General features: G+C 51.9%; 1 non-coding gene across 1 annotated transcript; it reads left to right on the top strand.

Annotated features, from left to right (window-relative positions):
* Positions 1–8,611: 8,611 nt before the first annotated feature.
* TRNAD-GUC (transfer RNA aspartic acid (anticodon GUC)) lies at positions 8,612–8,688 on the top strand. The gene has a single exon. It is a non-coding gene; the product is annotated as a tRNA-Asp (tRNA).
* Positions 8,689–20,287: the final 11,599 nt, after the last annotated feature.

The raw sequence follows: 20,287 nt of genomic DNA, 5'->3' as shown, positions 1-20,287 counted from the left end.
TACTGCCAAGTTTCTGCTGAACACTTTACCTGCAGGACCTCAAATCCTCAAGACAATGTCTGAAAAGTTAGAGATGAGGCCATTGAGCCTCAGACCCTTGTCTGGAATCACCCAGCCAGGAAGCGGCAGGTCTGGCTGGCTCCAGGTTTGAGGCACTTTCTGGAGTCGTGTCCCAGCCATGGAGCTGCCATGCTCAGCTCCCTCTTCCGGACAGAACCTGCTCAGAGGGCAGCAGTCAGTCACCAGCCTCCAGCCGCTGTGCCTTCAAAGACCACTACAGCTGGAGGGCAAGACCACACCCTTCACTTGTCAAAAACTGAGTGTAGCAGCAGAACCGGACCTGGCCATTCCTGATCAACACAGGGCACCTCTGTGGATGTGGACAACCTATCAGGAACTCCACGCTGGGCTGGCAGGACTTTCTCAGAGCCGTGCTTAGACTAAAGCTCTTCCTCCCCAAGCCTCTTTACTTTGCTCTCTCTTCTGAAGGCTCAGACCTGCACTGGAGTCTCAGGCTCTCCCCACCCACTCCTGTTCCCTCTCTCCTTCATATTTCACAGGCATTCTCTGTTATAAAGCCGTTTCAATTCTAACTCCATCATCTTGACATCTGCTTCTCAAGGACCCTAACTGCTAGAGTACGTTATCTTTTACCCAAGCTCCAGGGAGGACTTCCCGAGTGTGGAATCATGCAGAGCACAGAAAATGAGAGCTGCTATTCGGTGCTTCTATGGTCCCTAAAAGTGTGTGGGGGTGAGGGTGGGGGGGACTGGGGCCTGAAGCCCTCTGGCCCTTCATCAGGGAAGAATGTCCAGGCTGGGTCTGACAGCTGGGTGTCCTTGCACCCAGCTTCTTAGGCTTTCTGAGCCTCAGTCTCCCTTGTCTGTAAAATGGGTATGCTGATATCTATCCCCACCATGGTTCCTGGAGAACTGCAGAAGGCACATGCTTTTAAAGGTCAATGACCAGGAATGTGAAATTTTAGGTTCATTTCATTGGAACCGGGATGATCAGAGACCTACACTTCCATGATACAGGTGAAGAACTGCAGAGAGAGAGGGGACACCTACACTTTAACAATATAGGTTGAGAACTGCAGACAGAGAAGGGAAGAATTTTAGGCAGGGAGAGGCAACAAGGCTTTAGCAGAGCAGCCTGGTCCCTTGCCCCATGCCAGAGCCCAGGAAAGTACCTGGCAGGCCTGGCTCCCAGCCTCTCATCCGATCCCTGGGCAATTCAGGGACTTAATGGGGAGGAGAGGCAGAACCCAAGTAAAAAAACAGTGCTTTCCTGAAGACTGTCTGCAGACAGACAAGAGGCCAGCTCGGGCTGTGTTTCCAGGAGGTGCTTGTGACAGAGGCGTTGGGAGATGGAGGCCGGGTGATGCTGTACTTGCGCATCCCTTCCCCCAACCCGCCCCTGCCACTGCTAAAGAGATCTGAAAGAGAGGACAGCCAGAGCCACACAGATCCCCGGGGCCACCCCTGTTTGAGTCAGAGACGCAGACAAAATGGGAGAGAGAAGAGGACACCGAGAGACCGTGGGTGGAGATGAGAGATTCAAACAGATGGACCGGGAGAAGCTGAGAGGCAGAGAAGCAGAGGAGGGGGAAACGCAAAGGAAAGGCAGAGAGGGACAAGATGAATAAAAAGAAAAAGAGAAAGAAAGAAAGAAAGAAAGAAAGAAAGAAAGAAAGAAAGAAAGAAAGAAAGAAAGAAAGAAAGAAAGAAAGAAAGAAAGAAAGAAAGAAAGAAAGAAAGGAAGAAAGGAAGGAAAGGGAAGGGGGGAAGGGGAGGGGAGGGGAGGGGAGGGGAGGGGAGGGGAGGGGAGGGGAGGGGAGGGGAGGGGAGGGGAGGGGAGGGGAGGGGAGGGGAGGGGAGGGGAGGTAAAGGAAAGAAAGGAAAAAGGAAAGGAAAGGAAAAGTAAGAAAAAGGAAAGAAGGGGAGGGGAGGGGAGGGGAGGGGAGGGGAGGGGAGGGGAGGGGAGGGGAGGGGAGGGGAGGGGAGGGGAGGGGAGGGGAGGGGAGGGGAGGGGAGGGGAAGGGAGGCCAGAGACCCGAAGCAGCAGCGGTTGGACGTAGCCGGAATCCGGAATCCGAGACGGCCTGCTACCCACAGCACCTTATTCCTGCGACCGCAGCGCTGCCGCGGGCCCAGAGCACCCCCTGCAGCACCCGGAGGGCGACCAGCGCCTGGCCGGTCTCCTGCTGTTATGAGGAAACTGAGGCCCAGTGACAGGTCGGCAGGAACGGCGGGGAACCTAAAGCCAGCCAGTGCCCGTGCCAGGACCGAAATTCGAGCCTGTGGATTGCCGGCTGCCCTCTTAGAAGGCGGTCCTCATCCGAGGAGCTGCCCATAGTGGGTCTTCCATCCTGGTGGCCCGGCCCCCACCCTCCACGCCCCTCTGCGCCAGGCGGCACCGCCTCCTGGGGAGGACTCAGAGGCCCATCGGTGAACAGCTGTTTAGGACTTGAACGTGAAATGGTGGGTCACTCTGCTCAGGGACGCTGCTCCTGGACAGTGAACCCCTCCGCAGAGGAGCCCCCTGGCCTGTCTTTGCTGAGCTTTCAGATTTTTCAAAAGTAGTCAGAAAATTCTGAGTTTTATGGAAATGTCTCACAATTCGCTAGCTTGGTAAAACAATGGAGGGGAGAAAGAAATGGGTGTGCGAGCCACCTGCTGGCCCCTCCCAGCTAGGAGTCCTTCAGTGCTTTTTCTCTGATTGCACTCCCCTAATCAGACTAGTGCCTGGATATGGGTCTTTTCCTTAACATTTTTCTTCACTTAAATATATCTATTGAAAAAAGAAACCCTATGTCCTTATTGTAATTAGAATGTCAGTATCTTGTGCCATGAAAGCCAGGTAACCACGGAAGTAAAATAGGACTATTAAAACAAAAAGGTTTGCCCTGTTCCGCCTCCTATTATTGCATTTGGTGGACATCCTCACTTATGAACTGCTGATGTGTAACCCTTCATGGAGAGGGTAGGGTGTGAAACTGATCTCCCTGGAGCCCTAGGAGTGGCCTCAGGAGTTTCTGAACCTATACTCATACTGTGACCCATTCACTCTTTTTTATTATTTTTTATTTGTTATTAATTTTTTTCCCCAAAGTTAGAAGCTGGGAGGCAGACAGACTTCTGCATGCGCCCGACTTGGATCCACCCGGCACACCCACCAGGGGGCGATGCTCTGCCCATCTGGGGCATCACTCTGTTGCAGCAGGAGCCATTCTAGCGCCTGAGGCGTAGGCCATGGAGACGTCCTCAGCATCCGGGCCAACTTTGCTCCAATGGAGCCTTGGCTGCAGGAGGGAAAGAGAGAGAGACAGAGAGGAAGGAGAGAGGGAAGGGTGGGGAGGCAGATGGGTGCTTCTCCTGCCTGCCCTGACTGGGAATCAAATCCCAGTCCACATGCTGGGCTGATGCTCTACCATTGAGCCAACTGACCAGGGCCCCATTCACTCTTAGCCTGGGTGGGAAGGTTGCCTGCCCCAGAAATCAAGAAATATAACACATCAGAGCTTGCCAGAGAGAAAGTGGGGAGGCAGAGCACAGAGGCAGTGCCTCACCCAGGAGATAAGCCAGATTTGTGCCGTTGAGTCCCACTGTCATGACCAGTGACTTTGTTTCTCCCTCGCGCTTTTCTGCAGCAAGCAGCTGTGAGCACAACGGCCTGGGAAGCAGAGACCTGCAGTAGAGCGAGGGCCTGTCCTGAGCGATGGCAGAGGAGGAGCGGATGTATGGCTGTGCACAGAGAGAAAGAGGAGACAGAACCAAGGCCTGGAAGAGAGAGGAGGGCTCTGGGGTGCCCAGGATGTGTAGCCAGCAAAGGGACTTCTTAACACAAGTCATTCCCCTGCTTCAAAGCTTCCAGGAGCCTCCCGAACTCTGAGATCAAGACCAAACTCGGCCTTGCTTCCAAGGCCCCACATAAATTGTCTACTTACCCACCTCATGATTTCTCTACCCCACCCCCCCCACACACACTCCTTTCAGCCCCACCGGCCTGCTCCCTGGAAGAACAGGCTGCGTGCCTCCTGAGGACGTGAGCTGGAGTGAGCCCTGCGAATCCAGCTGGGCAGGTGGAAGAGGCTGCACTCAGCTGTGGATCTGTGAGACAGCGTGCTGTGTCCCTGGGCTTGTGGGAGCCAGAAAAGCTGGGTGACAATCGGTGGCTGGGCTTGAGGGCGGGGGTGGGGTGGGGGGGAGGATGCAGGCCATGGTACAGTCACACTGCAGAATATTAGACAACCTATAAAAATTTAATTAACTCTCCACCAATTGACTTAAAGGGATTCCTATGGGGTATTGTTGAGTGAGAAAAGCAATTTAAAGATAAGGACATATAAAACAGTCCCATTTTATAAGACAATGGCTAAAACATCCTGTGGGTATGTACGTATAGCTAGTCATGTCTGTATAGGATTTCATTAACACAAAGAAAAAAATAGAAGGTTACATGCTGGGTTGTTAACATGGGTTTTCTTCAGGGAAACCTATTGTGGGGGAAGGAAAACCAAGGGAAAAGAAGATATAAAAAATAAAAACAGCCTTTTAAAAGATATAGGACCACAGTTAGTCATATCCTGCACACCCACTTGTCACCAAAGCTAGACATGTGGGAGTGGTCTCAGCCAGTCCGCGCTCCTCACCTCATACATCTGCTCCTGTCTGAATGATAACATCTCCCTAACTGCTCCTAGCCTGTACCCATTACACACACACACACACACACACACACACACACACACTACATTTACTCTTGGGTTTTCCCACCTGGCCCATTCCCCACAAAGCCAATCCTCTGAAATTCCCAATTGCCCTGACTATGAAATCCAGCTCCTAGTATAGGTCCCAAGTTCTTTTGCTTATGGCTTTGCCCCCTCTGCAGACTCAAGCCTCACTGCTGCCACCCCCTATACACTGTCCCCAGTCACCCTGTCCCCCTCAACTCTCAGTCTTTACACCAGTTAGAGCAACCTTCATATTCCAGTCACAGTTCTAAGCACTGGCATTTACTAAAATCATTTAATCTTCACAACAACCCTAAGTGTATAATATTTTTAGTTATATTATGTCTCACAGATGAGAAAACTAAAACAAAGAAAGGTAAGTAATTTTGCCTAAGGTCACACAACTAGTTAATGGTTCAAATGATCCCAGAGCCAGCATTCCTGATCCACTGTACTGAATCCTCTCTTTATATGCCTTTGAACACATTGTCACCTCTTTCTGAAACTCTCTCAAGTTTCTGTCTTTATTTGGCTAAATCTTGGTCACCACTGGATTTCAATAAAACATATTGCCTCCTCCAAGAAGCCTTCTCTGATCTCTAAATCCAGACTAGAAGTTCTTCCGATGCCTTCTCCCATGGCCCAGCCATTCCTCAATCATAATAACACTTCTCATGACTTACGGGATTGCTGACTGTCCTCTCTAGCCAAAGGCACTTAGTTTACAATGTTGAAGATAGGTCCCGAGTACCTAGCACAAAGAAGGCCTGTGTTAAGAGCAGCTCACTCAGTATCTGTTGGATAAAAGAATGAATATTAGTACACCAGATAAACCAGGATTCACTTGTTCCACCTATAGTGGGTGGAGGAAGGGAATGCTAGGGCCCTTTCAGCACTACGGAAAGCTCCTGGGAACCTGCCGCTGCTGGGGGCGGGGTCTCCAGGTTTGCTCCTCCGTTGGGGGTGGACGGTCTTTGAGCTCTGGCTTGAACAGGACTCTCCAGGCATGAATCCTCAGGTGGTTTGCCCGAGTGGTGAACAGGTCAGGGTCCCGGGTTGGGAAGAACGAATCTGAGTGCTGGAATAAGCCAGCCCTCTGGGCAGAACAGTATTCCCACTCTGGGGATCCCACCTCATATATACTTTTTAACCAATGCAAAGTTGTTTAAAGTAGAGAGCCTGTTGGAACTTGCACCAAATCTGTGTGTTTTCTCGAACTAGAAAGAAATAAAACATCAAAATACTCTTTGTACCAGGCTTGAATTGAGCGGCTGCCTCGTTCAGTCTGTGTCTCAGCCTGACTAGAATAATGAAGCAACAGAAGGGAGAGGATTATAAAGGAACAAGGCTCAGCGGGGCACCTCAGATAACCACTCCCAGAACCCAGGCAAGCTTAAGAGGAGGGGAAAAGAGGAACATGACTGACAGGTGAGGAGCTGGAGGAGGGCAAAGGGAGCCGTGGCTGGAGGGGGCTGAGACACAAAGCAAAGGTCTCCTCTTTTGTTAGTTCTGCCCACACATGCTGGACCTTGCTCAGTACCAGCCCCAAACCCCAGAAGTAGGTCCCTGCCCCCTGCAGCTATCAGATTGGGGAGAACCTGGCAGAGAAGTAGACAGACAAGCCAGAGCCATCAGTGCTCTGAGAAGGATGTGCAGGCCACAAAAGGACATACAAGAGCTCACCAGGCCACAGCGGGGGCCCAAAGCAGAACTGGCAGAGAGTGTGGAAGAGGTGTGAGTAGCACACTGGCGGGGCCAAATCCTCTGGCCAGAGGTGCCCACCTATGCAACAGGCTGCAACATGGCTGAACCCCCATCACCTCCTGAGATGTGCCCACACCCATTGTGCGAGTGGGAGCAAGTGGTGTGACCAACCAAAAGGACAAAGAGAAACAGGGATTCTGAAGTCTACTCCACAGCCAGGTTCTGTGAGCCCTGGTCCTGTGGGGCTGGGGGCCGCCCCTCCCTATGCCCAAGAATCCGGGTGCCTTAGCCAGTCTCAGCTGGAACCCGCAGAAGGGACACTGCAAGGAGAGGGGAGGGGAGAGGCTGACGACTCAGATCTCAAGGTCACGGTGGGAAGAAAATCTTGGCTAATTTTGTTTTTAAGGAGCATTGGCTGCACACTTTCTCTATGTGCACGTTACCTGTGTGAGCAACCTGACTGCTCGCAACAGCCTTCAGAGGTGTGCGCAGCAACTTTTCCCCAGAGTTCAGAGAGGCCAAGCAATTTGCCAAAGTCCACCAGTAAAATTAGTGACAGAAATGGGACCCTTACGCAGGTGCGCCAGACTGGCAAGCAAGAGTGGAGTGCGAGAGCCCTGCTCCAGCCTCTCCTTTGTTCCTCCCTTCTCCTCCAGCTCCGTGCCCTGGCCTTCATCACCACTGACTGGTTTCATGCTTGAGAGAGATGCCACCATGAGGAACCAGGCCCTCCCTTCCTCCTCAGTGGGGCTGGGTTCCAGGTATATGGGGGAGGGGAAGAGAGCCTGCCCTCCCGGTCCTTTTGAAAGAGCAAAGCAACCACTCAGAGGAAGTGTCAGGCCAGCCCCAGGCATGAGTCCCCCCTCCAGTGTATCCAGCCCCCAGTTGTCTTCTTGTCCCACTTGTCAGCTCCCTCTAGGGCCACCTCTGCTATCTCCGACTGATGACCTGATCTGGACCCACTTCTCTGTCTCGAACTGAGCGTTTCAAGAATTCAGCCTCTGGCCCCACACAACATCATCTTAGAAACAAACGCTTCCTAAGACTCACTCTGTGCAAATCCCTTATATCTATTCTTTTATTTAATTCTGACAACAACCTCACGTTACATATGAGGAAACTGAGGCAGCAAGTGGGCACACAGTCTGTAGGTGGCTCAACCCAGACAGTGTGACTCCAAGCTCCATGCTTGTACCACGTTGCTGTATTTTGGTGGCACGTAAGCATGTAATTCTGAACATGCCAGGTACCTATCCCACCTCTAGGGTCAGGAGGGGCATCCAGGGGTATGACTGGGGCTGCCCTCTCCCATGTGGAACCAGATCTTGGCAAGGTGGGAAGTAAGGCACTGGGTGCCATTGGCTGAGCACAGGAGAACTGCACAGCTTGGCACCCCCGAGGTGGCCTGGCATGCTTACACATTCCTCCACTGTAATGGCTGGAAGAACCACTGGCTTCTGACTTCTTGCATAGTTACCATGAGACCTCTGAAGAGTCACCAGATAATTACATGGTAGCAGGTAGAGGTGAGATTCTTCTCTGGAAGGTAAAGAGGTGGTAGCATTTAATTTCGAGGGGAATGCCTAATCCTATAATTACTCATAGAGGCTGCATTAATCCTATAATTACTCAGTGAAGACTCATGTTTCCGCCAACCTGATTCCTCGTGGCCACCCCGACCTGCAGAACCAAAGCAAGTAGGAGCTTCTTCCCCAAGATGGAAATGAAGGGACAGGGGGATGATGGCCACCCCCGCCCAGGACATCTTCACAGGTGAATGACCCTCCCAGCCGTGAAATACAGTGGGAGAAATAGGCAGGGCAGGAAGAGAACCTTCTTTTGTACCCTGGAGATGAAACTTACACAAAGGGAGAAAACTTAGCTATCCCCAGGCTAGTCAGTAGTTTAAAGCATCATAGTCAGGACCGGATTCAAACCCAGCCCAGCCACTTCAGGGTGACCTAGTCTGTCTGGGACAAGCTTCCTTCCAGTCTAAGAGGCCTGAGCCATGCAGCACAAACAGTGCTGCCTAACAAACAACCCAAACACGGAGGCTTTCAGCGCAACCCTCACAGCAGGTCCTCTAACACCGTCCTTTACCACCGTCCCATCCAATGCAGTTTCATTAGAACATTGATAAGATACAATTTAGCTTACGGTAAAATTGGTTTTGCCCTGGCCAGTTGGCTCAGCGGTAGAGCGTCGGCCTGTCATGCGGGGGGACCCGGGTTCGATTCCCGGCCAGGGCACATAGAAGAAGCGCCCATTTGCTTCTCCCCCCCCCCCTCCTTCCTCTCTGTCTCTCTCTTCCCCTCCCGCAGCCAAGGCTCCATTGGAGCAAAGATGGCCCAGGCGCTGGGGATGGCTCCTTGGCCTCTGCCCCAGGCGCTAGAGTGGCTCTGGTCGCGGCAGAGCAATGCCCCGGAGGGGCAGAGCATCGCCCCCTGGTGGGCAGAGCGTCGCCCCTGGTGGGCGTGCCAGATGGATCCCGGTCGGGCGCATGTGGGAGTCTGTCTGACTGTCTCTCCCCGTTTCCAGCTTCGGAAAAATACAAAAAAAAATTGGTTTTGTTATGTATCATTTCACTTAAATTCACAGAGCCTATCAATGACATTATGTGAGGACTTCCTGTACTGATCATGCAGTCAGCTGGCAGCTTGACTTGTGATCTACTCACATGCCTTTGACATGGCTGTCAGCTGGGCAACAAGTGACACAAGTGGCCACATGTCTCTCATCTCCAGCAGCCTAGCCAGGCTTGTCCACACAGCAGCTACGCAGTTCCAAGAACCACAGTGGAAATGCGCAGGGCCTCTTGACCTAGGCTGGGAACCAGAACACTGTCATTTCTGCCCCATTCTACTGGCCAGAGCAGGTCCCAGGCCAGCCCAGGGTCAGAGGGTGAGGCTGGTGAGGACTGACTCTACCACTTGAAGGGAGGGGCTCCACCACATCCCAAAGGACATGGACACAAGGACAGGTGAGGAATTGGAGAATTGGATCCACTTTTGTGATCAATCTACCATGCCGGCCTCCTGGGGTTATTTCAAGATTTATGAGATGTGGCTCACGGAATTCCTTGCACATATAAATGTTCAGTAAAGCGGAGACCTGCTTGTTATTGAGAATAATAAGAAAAGGAGGCTAGTGGCAGAGATGGGCACAGACTCCTGGTGCCTAACATCCAGGCTGCTGGCCTCTCCCTCTGCAGAGACAGGGCTGTGGCGGGAACACACAGCACAGGCTAGAGGCTGCGCAGCCTGGATCTGGGTCCCCACCCCTCCTCTTGGTCGTGTGACCTGAACAACTCACTGCCCCTCAACACCTCCGCCTCTTCAGCGTGAAGGAGGTGAGCCCGCTCCACAGAGGTGACACAGGGTCAGAGCAACATGCTACATGCCAAGACCAAGCCGGCCGCTGGTCTCCAATTGGTGTGTCTGTCTCTTTAAGTCCACGCTCCGCTGCTTGGGAATTTATTTAGCTCTGCTCCCTGGAGTTGCTATTAAAAAATAATAATCATTTCATTTCATTCCCAAATATTACATTATTCTGTAATACAGAAATGTTTTTTTCAAACATTCCCCCATTTTCACCGTGCCACCCCACCCACCCAGGCAGGACCGTGATCTCATACCCCTTCTTCAACAGGCATCACCACTCCTTTTTATAAATTAGTTGTCATTATACAAGTAATTACACTCTCCTTTTGAACACTGCAGATAAGAGAAGGACCCCTACAGCTACCACCCCCCCATTTTAAATCTCTCCCCCAGACCCCACCACCACCACCATCTCACATCCCACATATCATTACAAATACCAACACATCATGTCCTTCTAGACATTTTTCTATTTAACAGATATATAAACTTTATTAATTTTATTAATTTATTTGTATATATTGATATATATATATATATATTCTTATAGAAAGCATGTTATCATTTTATGTTTTTTCCTAAGTGGTGTATCATATATATTTATTTGGAACATTCTTTGTCACCCAACCTGTAAATATCTATCTTTATTGGCATGCATAGATCTGGTTTATTCTTTTTAAATGTTGTGTAGTATTCCATAGTATAAATGAGACATAGTTTATTCATCCATTCTCCAGCTGATAATAAAAGTATTTATTACAGGCCTGACCTGTGGTGGAGCAGTGGATAAAGCTTCGACCTGGAACGCTGAGGTCGCTGGTTCAAAACCCTGGGCTTGCCGGGTCAAGGCACATATGGGAGTTGATGCTTTCTGCTCCTCCCTTCTCTCTTTCTCTCTTTCTTCTCTCTCTCTCTCTCTCCTCTCTAAAATGAATAAATAAAGAAACTTTAAAAGAAAAGTATTTATTACAGTATTGTTTTAAAGACTGGTTTAGAAGATGTGTTAACTCATTTAACCCCTCACATCAGCCAACCATGAGGTAGGCATTACTACTATTTTCATTTTGCCATTTGGAGGAAAGCATGGCACAGAAAGGGTAGGTGACTTACCCAAGGTCATACAGCAAAGAAGTGGCAAGGCCAGCAATAAATATATAAATAGATGCTCAGCATCACTAACCATCAGGGAAATGCAGATTAAAACCACAGTGAGATATCACAGCATACCTGTGAGAATGGCAATCACCAATAAATCAATCAACAGGTGTTGGTGAGAATATGGGGAAAGGGAAATCTTCTGCACTGTTGGTGGAATTAGAAGCCACTGTGGAAAACAGTATGGAGGTTCCTCAAAAAATTAAATATAAAACTACCATATCACCCAATTCCAGATCTGGGTATTTATCCAAAGAAATCGAAAACAGTAATTCAGAAATATATATACACCCCTATGTTCATGGCAGCATTATTTACAATAGCCAAGATATGAAAGCAACCTGCGTGCTCATGGTAAACAACTGGATAAAGATGAGGTGCCTATAGTCAATGGAATATGACTCAGCCATAAGCAAGAATGAAACCTTGCCATTGTGACAACATGGATGGACCTAGACTCCTAGAGGGCATTCTTTAAGTCAGGGGTCGGGAACCTATAGCTCATGAGCCAGATGCAGCTCTTTTAATGGTTGCGGGTGGCTGGAGCCAATCACAGCTGTCCTCCAGGACAATACTAAATTTTTATTGGATAATGCCTAACGTACACGGGTCGTTGTATGGCTCTCACAGAATTACATTTTAAAATATGTGGCATTCATGGCTCTCTCAGCCAAAAAGTTTCCTGACCCCTGCTTTAAGTGAAATAAGTCAGACAGTGAAACACAAATAACATATGGTTTCACATATATGTGGAATTTAAAAAATAAAGTAAATGAACAAACAAGACAGAAACTCATTGATACAGAGAACATATTGATGGTCGCCGGATGAGAGGAGGATTGAGGAGAGAGCTGGAAAGGGTGAAAGGGATTGAGAAGTATAAACTACCCTTTACAAAAAATAGTCACAGGGATGTAAAGTACAGCATCAGGGATATAATCAACAATATTGTAGCAACTCTGTATGCTGTCAGATGGGTACTAAACTTATTGCACTAGTCATTTCATAAGTTATATAAATATCTAATCACTATCTTATTTACCTAAAATTAATACAATATAGTATGCCACCAGTAACTAGAAAATAATTTTTTAAAAGAATTTTATTCTAATATACATAAAGAATTCTCAAAACTCACACACACTCGAAAAGTGGCGAGGCCAGGACACGCGTCTATGTGGTCTGGCCCCAAGTCCCTCCTCTTGACCACAAGGCTACGTTACCCTCATGGCATCCGTGTGCAATTGTTTTGTGTTGTGTTTTGTTGTTTGAGGATTTTTGTCTGGTTTGGGGTTTTCTGCCTTTGCAAAAGTAGCTCCACCACTTTAATTCACTCCCAGTTCTTCTCTCGGAACCAGATTCTTCCCTTTGTTGCCTGTATCTTTGAACTCGAGACCAGCTCACTGTCAGAAGCTGCCCTGCACTTCATCCTATCACCCACCCTGACTGCTGGCCCTAATGCATCCTCTAACACAGTGGTCCCCAACCTTTTTTGGGCCACGGGCCGGTTTAATGTCAGAAAATATTTTCACAGACTGGCCTTTAGGGTGGGACGGATAAATGTGTCACGTGACTGAGACAAGCGTCAAGAGTGAGTCTTAGACGGATGTAACAGAGGGAATCTGGTCATTTTTTAAAAATAAAACATCGTTCAGACTTAAATATAAATAAAATGGAAATAATGTAAGTTATTTATTCTTTCTTTGTGGACCAGTACCAAATGGCCCACGGACCAGTACCGGTCCGCTGCCCAGGGGTTTGGGACCACTGCTCTAACATAAAGCTGGGGCCCCTGTGGGCCACCCTTAGGCATTTCCAAGGTCAGAACTTTGCCTCTCTAAATCAGTTCATTACAACATTGTCCGATACACCAAGGTTGCAGGTTCAATTCCCAGTCAGGGTACATAGGAGAATCAACCAATAAATACATAAATAAGTGGAGCAACAAATCAGTCTCTCTCTCTCTCTCTCTCTCTCTCTCTCTTTCTGTCTCCCATCTTCTCCCTCTAAGATCAATAAATAATAAAATATAAAGAACTTTGTCTCCTTGCTCCGACATGCCACCAACTTACTCCCAGCCCACAAGCCTGAGTGGCAAAGAGCCCAGAGCGTGGGGTGCAGTCTTTCCCTTCCCACGTAACCCTGTGTGCCCATCAACATGCAGGCTGCTCCTGAGCTACCTGGGAGGGCGAGCTCCTATGAGGAACCTCCGCTGGCAGAGGGAGTGTATCTCTGTCCGGCACTCAGGGATCAGCCTTGGTAGCAGGGGGGAGGGGGGGCGGGTTACAGTTGGTGCAGAGTTTAGTAACAGAAGTCATTCCTCAGACTGGGAATGCTGAAGTGGTCTCTGTGTCTAAAATCCAGGTCCCTGAAGAGCCGAACCACGTGTCAAGGCAGAACCACAGACGGAAGGAGACACATCTGGAAATGACAGTGATTCAAGGTTTGGGAGATAAAGCAGGGAGAAAGAGGAGCCTGAGGGGGGGTGGACAAGCAGAGCCTAAATCGGAGAAACCCTACCAGGCTGAGGAATCTGTGCTGAAAGGTCAATGCGCTGAGGTTAGCCCGGAAGCATGGGGCAGGTGCGGCAGGAGGGGAGGTGGCCCAGGCCAAGACCTGGAGGACTGAAAGAGTTCGCCGGGCCTGAGACCCGTGGCACAGAGGCCCATAGGCCGGCAGTGTTCTAGCCTCAGGTCTCAGAGCCACAGGGTCTGTTCTGCGTTTGCTCCGAGCCGCGGAGGTGTCTGACAGGAACTTGAACTGATTCTGCAGGGCTGAGGGATCATTTCTCCAAAATAGGAAGAGGTAAGGGCAGATCTTTCCGAAGCTCCCCCTGAGTGGGCCAAAGACAGACACCATATTTGGAGGTGCCAGAGAAGCCTGCCAGAGCTTCTGTGGAGAGGGGCGTATCGTGCGTGGTGGCTGTCCTCCGCCCTGTTTCCTTGGCTCTCATCCTCTTGGCTTTTCCATGAGTCCAGTGACTCAAGGGGCCTGAGCTTGCCACAGTGTACTATATTGTAACTGGCACCGTGCACAGTGCTTGGCTGCCAGGAGGTATCGGGCGCCAGCAGCCCCAGGACCCCCGCAGGCCCCAGCCCCTCCCCAAGGATTACCCTCATCATTCCCAGATGGTTCTATGACCATCCTAAAGGTCACCACCACTCAGTCATTTCCTGCCAATTAGAAGGGGGATACTGTCCCCAACATACAGCAGGTGCTTTAAATTACTTCTGAAGTTCTACCACACAGACTTAAAGCTGAGTTCTGAAGTGTCTAAGGCCAGCCCGAGGCAGGACGGAAAAGGGTGACCAGGGGCCAGCTAGCGCCAGGTCCTCTGGGAGAGAAGGTTTAGCATTCCACTAAGTCAGCGTTGGGGTGCCATCGCAACATCTGTCTTCACAAAGATGCAGAGAGGGTCTCTCCTGATTGAGACACATGCTAGGTGTCTTGAGTGGGGCTGATCCAGTGCAAGTCACTTATTTGGGAGGCAGGCCCAGGTAGCACCAGGAGGGAAATGAGGCTAAGACAAGGCAGGGAAGGAGACCGATGCTGTGCAGCCTCAGTCACCTACCTTTCTGGTCTTTGTTTCCTCAGCAGAACTGGTCACAGCAATATCTCCCTGAGAGGACTCCTGTGAGGTTAAAGGGAAGTGCCTCACAAAAGCAGGGTGTATCCGAATGTAAAGGCACAGGTTTCAAGCATCAGGGACTGGCCAAACCTCAAAGTAAAGGCTGCCCACTTGCAGCCCATGTTTTCAAGGCCACAAGCCCCTGTCCCACACCAGGCCTGTCTCCAGCTCCAGACCTCTGCAGTACCCCTGCTGAGGGTCCTTGCAGCCCCAGCCACAGATCCTGCCCTTAGCCTCACACTGTCTGAGCACATGGCCTTCCTTTGGGGCCCCAGGATCCCTTGGAGCCCTCAGTGGGTAGCTGGGGAGAGCAAGGTTTTTCATTCTGAGCTCTGCTGGCCTCTTGGAGCCCCGTATGGGTAACAGCTGGACAATCCACACAACGCCAAGTCAGCAGTACACCAAGACTGCACTGTGCACCAGCCACCAGGTCAGCTGGGCCTCAACGTCGCCGCCTCCATGGGCCAGGATAGGAAAGTCCAGCTAGTACCCTAGTTGATCACAGAAAGAATCCTCACTCAGTCCCTTACCAGCTGCCCTGTGACGTTGGGCAACTTCCTTCCCCTCTGTGTCTCCCTACTTTCTAACACCTGTAAAATAGGACTGATAACAACACCTACCTTCCAGTGTGAGGAGGGGGATTGAGCTCGTCCATATAAAGCAGTGCTCCCCAAATCCCGGGCCGTGGACCGGTACCGGTCCATGGGCCATTTGGTACTGGTCCGCAGAGAAAGAATAAACAACTTACATTATTTCCGTTTTATTTATATTTAAGTCTGAACAATGTTTTATTTTTAAAAAATGACCTGATTCCCTCTGTTACATCCGTCTAAGACTCACTCTTGATGCTTGTCTCGGTCACGTGATACATTTATCTGTCCCACCCTAAAGGCCAGTCCGTGAAAATAAAATATTTTCTGACATTAAACCGGTCTGTGGCCCAAAAAGGGTTGGGGACCACTGATATAAAGGGTCCAGGCACACAGTAAGTATTCAGACAATGCTGGCTGATGGCTGTGTGCTGAAAGGAATGATCAGGAGTCCCGGATGGCCAGGGCTGCCGCAGGTGGAATCTTGAAGTCGAGCGCAGCTAGATAAAAGGCCCAGTGACTGAGGACACCAGGAGAACCAGGAGCCCCTCCCACACCCGTGACACTGAAGCTCAGTGGGAAGCTGACCGTGCAGACCAGGAGCACAGGCAACGAAAAGGGTGCCATGTAAGCTAAGGAAGGAAGACGGAGGTGTTCAGGGCCCCAAGCTCCAAAATATGTATTTAACCAAAACTGGGTTATAATTCTTCTATGGCCGGCATGTCTAGTCCGTTACACAAATGACCTCAGTAGTCTTCACAACATCTGTCAGATAGAACCTATTATCAGCCATCTTCCAGATAAAGAAACTGAGGTACAGAGGAGCCAGGTTCTCACCCAGGTGGCAGAGCCCAGATTCTTCCCAGCAAGCCTGCCCTGGGTCTGGGCACTCTCACCCGCCGCTTTAGAATACCTTGTCTTTGCGTGAGGGGGAGGGGCGACTCCTAGGGCTGGCTGCCTAGGCTGGGTTCAGGGCACAGGGGCCACTCTTCAGAAGCTCTCCCCACTTCTGCCTTCACCCAGTCTCCCTACGCTTCCTCAGGCCCCATCTCCTCCCTGGTGTCCCCTGCCTGGCTCCATCTCCTCCTTGGTGTCCCCTGCCTGGCTCCATCTCCTCCCTGGTGTACCCTGCTGGCCCCATCTCCTCCCTGGTGTCTCCTGCCTGGCTCCATCTCCTCCCTGGTGCCCCCTGCCTGGCTCCATCTCCTCCCTGGTGTCCCCTGCCTGGCTCCATCTCCTCCCTGGTGTCTCCTGCCTGGCTCCATCTCCTCCCTGGTGTCTCCTGCCTGGCTCCATCTCCTCCCTGGTGCCCCCTGCCTGGCTCCATCTCCTCCCTGGTGTCCCCTGCCTGGCTCCATCTCCTCCCTGGTGTCTCCTGCCTGGCTCCATCTCCTCCCTGGTGCCCCCTGCCTGGCTCCATCTCCTCCCTGGTGTCCCCTGCCTGGCTCCATCTCCTCCCTGGTGTCCCCTGCCTGGCTCCATCTCCTCCCTGGTGTCCCCTGCCTGGCTCCATCTCCTCCCTGGTGTCTCCTGCCTGGCTCCATCTCCTCTCTGGTGTCCCCTGCCTGGCTCCATCTCCTCCCTGGTTTCCTCTAGGTACCACCTCCCCTCAGTCCCACCGCCCCAGGCTCCATCTCCTCCCTGGTGCCCCCTGCCTGGCTCCATCTCCTCCCTGGTGTCCCCTGCCTGGCTCCATCTCCTCCCTGGTGTCCCCTGCCTGGCTCCATCTCCTCCCTGGTGTCTCCTGCCTGGCTCCATCTCCTCTCTGGTGTCCCCTGCCTGGCTCCATCTCCTCCCTGGTGTCCCCTGCCTGGCTCCATCTCCTCCCTGGTGTCCCCTGCCTGGCTCCATCTCCTCCCTGGTTTCCTCTAGGTACCACCTCCCCTCAGTCCCACCGCCCCAGGCTCCATCTCCTCACCTTCTCCCCCCACAGTGCCGTGTCTTCTCTGCCCCTCTCCCTGACCTGAACTCCCTCTTCAGCCAGTTCTCCTTCTAACCTGGGTCTCCAGATTACGTTTCCTGGGCATGGGAAGGAGAGGGACAGCAGGACAAGTATCAGCCTCCCCTTTCTCCTGGGACCTGCCAGGCTTAAACCCCCCTTCTCCTGTTCTGCTTCAAACCGGGGATCGCCCCCGGCACCTGTACCGGCCGGCTGCTGGCAGGGCTGGACACTCTGTACAGAAGATGGGGTGGAGGCGCAGGAAGAGCTGCTTCCCTCTGGGCCCACAGCTTCCACATCAAACTATCCTCATTAAGAAGCGCTGTGTGTGCCAGGATGACATCTTTATTCGTGTGCCCGGAGACTTCAAAGCCTTCAGGAAATCTACTCAGTGGATTGGACATAAAAAATGCTGGAAATGAGATAGAGCAAAGCAGCCAGAGCTCTGGGCATTAATTAAGCAGAGGATGAGGGGACAAGATGGGACAAAGAATAAGGGCTGCCCGGCTGCCAGCCCAGGGTAGGGGGACTGGGGGCTGTATTTTGAGGGCAGAGAAGCCCAGCTTGCAAGAAGAATCCCAGGTGTCCCATCTTCAGGCCCGGCCCTTGGAGGTGGGTGAGGCTGGACCCTGAGGAAGAAGTCACTCTACAGCAAGGGTCCCCAAACTACGGCCCACGGGCCGCATGTGGCCCCCTGAGACCATTTATCTGGCCCCCACCGCACTTCCAGAAGAGGCAGCTCTTTCATTGGTGGTCAGTGAGAGGAGCATAGTTCCCATTGAAATACTGGTCAGTTTGTTTATTTAAATTTACTTGTTCTTTATTTTAGATATTGTATTTGTTCCCATTTTGTTTTTTTACTTTAAAATAAGATATGTGCAGTATGCATAGGGATTTGTTCATAGTTTTTTTTTATAGTCTGGCCCTCCAATGGTCTGACGGACAGTGAACTGGCCCCCTGTGTAAAAAGTTTGGGGACCCCTGCTCTACAGCAAACGTGACGGAGCTGGGAAAAAGCCTCAGCTTCACTGCTGTCCCCAAGAGAGAATGGAGTCCCAACTATGCAAGACTGTGAGGCTGGGCCCTGGCTGGTTGGCTCAGGGGTAGAGCATTGGCCTGGTGTGCAGGAGTCCTGGGTTTAATTCCCAGCCAGGGCACACAGGAGAGGCGCCCATCTGCTTCTCCACCCTTTCCCCTCTCCTTCCTCTCTGTCTCTCTCTTCCCCTCCCGCAGCCAAGGCTCCATTGGAGCAAAGTTGGCCCGGGCGCTGAGGATGGCTCTGTGGCCTCTGCCTCAGGCGCTAGAATGGCTCTGATTGTGGCAGAGCGACACCCCAGATGGGCAGAGCATCGCCCCCCCGGTGGGCATGCCGGGTAGATCCTGGTTGGGCACATGTGGGAGTCTGTCTGTCTCCCTGTTTCCAACTTTAGAAAAATACAAAAAAAGAAAAAGAAAAAGAAAGAAAAAAATGACTGTGAGGCTGCTGTGGGGGCCAGAGGACACCCCAGGAGCTCCACTCTCCTGATGCTTGTCTAGGAGGCTGTGGAAGCTGGAATACCCAGTGAGAGGAATAGCATGTGCAAAGGCCTGAGGTCTTTTTATTTTTTATTTTTTTATTCATTTTAGAGAGGAGAAGGAGAGACAGAGGGAGAGGCAGAGGGAGAGAGAGAGAGAGAAGGGGGGAGGAGCTGGAAGCATCAACTCCCATATGTGCCTTGATCAGGTAAGCCCAGGGTTTCGAACCAGCAACCTCAGCATTTCCAGGTCAACGCTTTATCCACTGCGCCACCACAGGTCAGGCCAAGCCTGAGGTCTTGAGACGGTGGCCTTCAGTAGAGGACAGCGTGGTCAGTCGTGTTAGGGTCTGAGCGTGTTTTGGCAGCCCCGCTGGTACTTGGGTATGGAGACGGAGACCCCAGAGCTGGAAACCTGGAGAGCAGGCAGGAGCATGGCTGTGGCTCCGGAGGAAGATGGGGACCTGAAACCAGGGGTAGTCACAGGCACACAAGGAGGTGGGGGGAGGGGAACCAAGCGAGGGATAGCAAGTAGAGAAAGAAGAGGGGTCCCAAATGATATCCAGACTCTTGGTTCCAGGGACATCCCCGAGGTTAGAACACAAAGGAGGAGCAGGTACCGGGAGGTCACAGGGGCCTTCTGGGTTTGCAGCGCCCCAGGATGCCTGGTAAGATGCTCAGGGATAGGGGAACTCTGGGGTCAGAGCTCAGGGAAGGCACGGGAAAGACCAGAGCAGCCTCCTGTCTACACAGCCGAGATGAACTGGCCGTGGGGGCAGAGGTAGGTTAATGTCCTGCCCCAAAGATATTGTCTCAGGCCTCCTGGCCTGCGCCTCCCCAGGGATGAGAAAGGGAGAGGCAAGGAGGCAAGTCTGGTCGGGAGACACGGCCTGACCACAAAGGAACAGAGTGAGGAGCCTGAGGATGAACTGCCGTCAGACTGAGCGTCACCGGGGACCTCCCGGGGCAGAGCAGAGGGCGTCAGACTGAGCATCACAGGGGACCTCCCGGGGCAGAGCAGAGGTCAGCATCACAGGGGACCTCTCGGGGCAGAGCAGAGGGCGTCAGACTGAGCATCACAGGGGACCTCCCGGGGCAGAGCAGAGGTCAGCATCACAGGGGACCTCCCGGGGCAGAGCAGAGGGCGTCAGACTGAGCATCACCGGGGACCTCCTGGGGCAGAGCAGAGGGCGTCAGACTGAGCATCACAGGGGACCTCCCGGGGCAGAGCAGAGGGCGTCAGACTGAGCATCACCGGGGACCTCCCCGGGCAGAGCAGAGGGCGTCAGACTGAGCATCACCGGGGACCTCCCGGGGCAGAGCAGAGGGCGTCAGACTGAGCATCACCGGGGACCTCCCCTGAAAGAGCAGAGGCTCCTGCTTTTAAGGCAGAGGCGCAGACAGGCCTCTCCGCTCGCACTGCGGTCCTTGGAGAGGGTGGGCACTCAGACCCAGAGGCAGACTCTAGCTGTCCCATGGTAGCCCCCAAACCATTTCTGAGGAAAGTGGGAATAGGGAAACTGGTCGGCCCGGAGGACAGCTGAGAAGGAAATTTTCTTGGGGCTTTCTTGTTCCTGTTAGATGAGAAAAAAAAAAAGGTTTCACAAATTACCTTTCCTTCCCCCACCAGATGGGAAGGGGA

Source organism: Saccopteryx bilineata, chromosome 11 (assembly GCF_036850765.1).
Source record: "Saccopteryx bilineata isolate mSacBil1 chromosome 11, mSacBil1_pri_phased_curated, whole genome shotgun sequence".
In the NCBI taxonomy this organism is placed as follows: domain Eukaryota; kingdom Metazoa; phylum Chordata; class Mammalia; order Chiroptera; family Emballonuridae; genus Saccopteryx; species Saccopteryx bilineata.
This window is presented reverse-complemented; position numbering and strand designations above follow the sequence as displayed.